Source organism: Adiantum capillus-veneris, chromosome 4, assembly GCF_014529385.1.
Source record: "Adiantum capillus-veneris isolate H3 chromosome 4, ASM1452938v2, whole genome shotgun sequence".
Classification (NCBI taxonomy): domain Eukaryota; kingdom Viridiplantae; phylum Streptophyta; class Polypodiopsida; order Polypodiales; family Pteridaceae; genus Adiantum; species Adiantum capillus-veneris.
Window position 1 is genome coordinate 129739245 of NC_140934.1, and position 3156 is coordinate 129742400.

A 3156-nucleotide genomic window follows, 5' to 3' on the forward strand; every position below is an offset into this window, starting at 1 on the left:
GTCTCAAGATTCACCACTTTTCCACTCTATGTCATTATATAAAGAAGATCTAGGTGTTAAGGTCGACCACTTGTCCAACCTATAAGCGTATATCTTAAAGGGTATTCTTTCTCACCACTTGAAATGTCCATGATATGTTTTACATAGGGGTTTGGTTCCAAGGTCACCACTTATCCAAGCTAACTTTTTTATTTCTCATAGAGAGTGAAGCAAAGGTCCACCACTTGTCCAAGCTAGGGCTCCATTGAAACATGGAGAGAAGGATGCTCCACCATTTGTCGAAGCTAACTCTATTGAAACATGGAAGTTTACATTCAAGGTCCACCAGTTGTCCAACCTATTAACGCTAGTAGCATGAGGGGTTTGGTCTCAAGATTCACCACTTTTTCACTCTGTGTTATTATATTAAGAATATTTGGGTATTAAGGTCCACCACTTGTCCAACCTATAAGACTATATCTTAATGGTTTATTCTTTCTGACCACTTGGAGTGACCATGAAAGGTTTTACATGGGGGGTTGGTCTCAAGGTCCACCACTTGTCCAAGCTAACTCTATTGAAACATAGAGAGAAGCAAAGGCCACCACTTGTCTAAGCTAGGGTCTATTGAAACATGGAGAGAAGGATGCTCCACCATTTGTCCAAGATAGACTCCCATTGAAACATGAAGAGAAGCAAGCTGCACCATATCTCCAAGATGCTAGCCTCCATCGAATACCTGAACACCACGTTATTTTGTACATGGGGAGTTTACATTCAAGATCAACTTTATGTCCAACTATATTATCGCTAGTAGCATGAGTGGTTTGCTCTCAAGATTCACCACTTTTCCACTCTCTATCATTATATTAAGAATATTTGGGTGTTAAGGTCCACCACTTGTCCAACCTATAAGAACTATATCTTAATGGTTATCTTTCTCACCCTTGAAAGACTATATCTTAATGGTTATCCCTAGATATTATTGCTAGTAGCCTGAGTGGTTTGGTCTCAAGATTCACCACTTTTATATGAATATGTGGGTGTTAAGGTCCACACTTGTCCAACCTATAAGGCTACATCTTAAAGGTTATTCTTCTTACTATGGAGTGACCATGATAGGTTTTACATGGGGTTTGGTTCCAAGGTCCACACACTTGACCAAGCTAACTCTATTGAAACATAGAGAGAAGCAAAGGTCCACCCCTTGTCTAAGCTAGGGTCCATTGAAAAACATGGAGAGAAGGATGCTCACCATTTGTCCAAGGTAGGCTCCATTGAAACATGAGGGAAATCAAGGTGCACCATGTCTCCAAGATGCTAGGCTCCATCGAAAAACATTAAACCCATGATATGTCGTAGATGAGGGGGTTTACATTCAAGTCCAACACTTGTCCAAGCTATTATTGGTAGTAGCCTGAGTGGTTTGGTCTCAAGATTCACCATTTTTCCACTCTATGTCATTATATTAAGAATATGCGCGTGTTAAGGTCCACCACTTGTCCAACCTATAAGGTACATCTTAAAGGTTATTCTTTATTACCACTTGGAGTAGTGAATGATAGGTTTTACATGGGGGTTTGGTTCCAAGGTCCACCACTTGTCCAAGCTAACTCTATTGAAACATAGAGAGAAACAAAGGTCCACCACTTGTCCAAGCTAGGGTTCATTGAAACATGGAGAGAAGGATGCTCCACCATTTGTCCAAGATAGGCTCCATTGAAAACATGACGAGAAGCAAGCTGCACCATGTCTCAAGATGCTAGGCTCCATCGAAATACATTAAACCCACGATATTTCGTAGATGAGGGGTTTACATTCAAGGTCCACCACTTGTCAGAGCTTATTATTGTAGTAGCCTGAGTGGTTTGGTCTCAAGATTCACCACTTTTATTAAGAATATAGTGGGTGTAAGGTCCACCACTTGTCCAACCTATAAGCTACATCTTAAAGGTTATTCTTTCTTACTTCTTGGAGTGACCATGATAGGTTTTACATGGGGGTTTGGTTCCAAGGTTCCACCACTTGTCCAAGCTAACTCTATTGAAACATAGAGAAAGCAAAGGTCCACCCTTGTTGTCTAAGCTATTTTGAAAACATGGAGAGAGGATGCTCCACATTTTGTCCAAGGTAGGCTCATTTAAAACATGAGGAGAAGCAAGGTGCACCTGATTTTTTGAGGGGTTTACTATGTTTTTTTTTTAAGAATATGTTTTTTTTTACAGGTTTTACTATTTTCATGGGTTTTTTTTCAAGGTCCAACACTTCAAAGCTACTCTCTTTGAAACATAGAGAGAAACAAAGGTCCACCACTTGTCCAAGCTAGGGTCCATTGAAACATGGAGAGAAGGATGCTCCACCATTTGTCCAAGATAGGCTCCATTGAAACATGACGAGAAGCAAGGTGCACCATGTCTCCAAGATGCTAGGCTCCATCGAAAAACATTAAACCCACGATATTTCGTAGATGAGGGGTTTACATTCAAGGTCCACCACTTGTCCAAGCTATTATTGCTAGTAGCCTGAGTGGTTTGGTCTCAAGATTCACCACTTTTCCACTCTATGTCATTATATTAAGAATATGCGGTGTTAAGGTCCACCACTTGTCCAACCTATAAGGCTACATCTTAAAGGTTATTCTTTCTTACCACTTGGAGTGACCATGATAGGTTTTACATGGGGGTTTGGTTCCAAGGTCCACCACTTGTCCAAGCTAACTCTATTGAAACATAGAGAGAAACAAAGGTCCCCACTTGTCCAAGCTAGGGTCCATTGAAACATGGAGAGAAGGATGCTCCACCATTTGTCCAAGATAGGCTCCATTGAAACATGACGAGAAGCAAGGTGCACCATGTCTCCAAGATGCTAGGCTCCATCGAAATACATTAAACCACGATATTTCGTAGATGAGGGGTTTACATTCAAGGTCCACCACTTGTCCAAGCTATTATTGCTAGTAGCCTGAGTGGTTTGGTCTCAAGATTCACCACTTTTATTAAGAATATGTGGGTGTTAAGGTCCACCACTTGTCCAACCTATAAGGCTACATCTTAAAGGTTATTCTTTCTTACTACTTGGAGTGACCATGATAGGTTTTACATGGGGGTTTGGTTCCAAGGTCCACCACTTGTCCAAGCTAACTCTATTGAAACATAGAGAGAAGCAAAGTTCCACCCC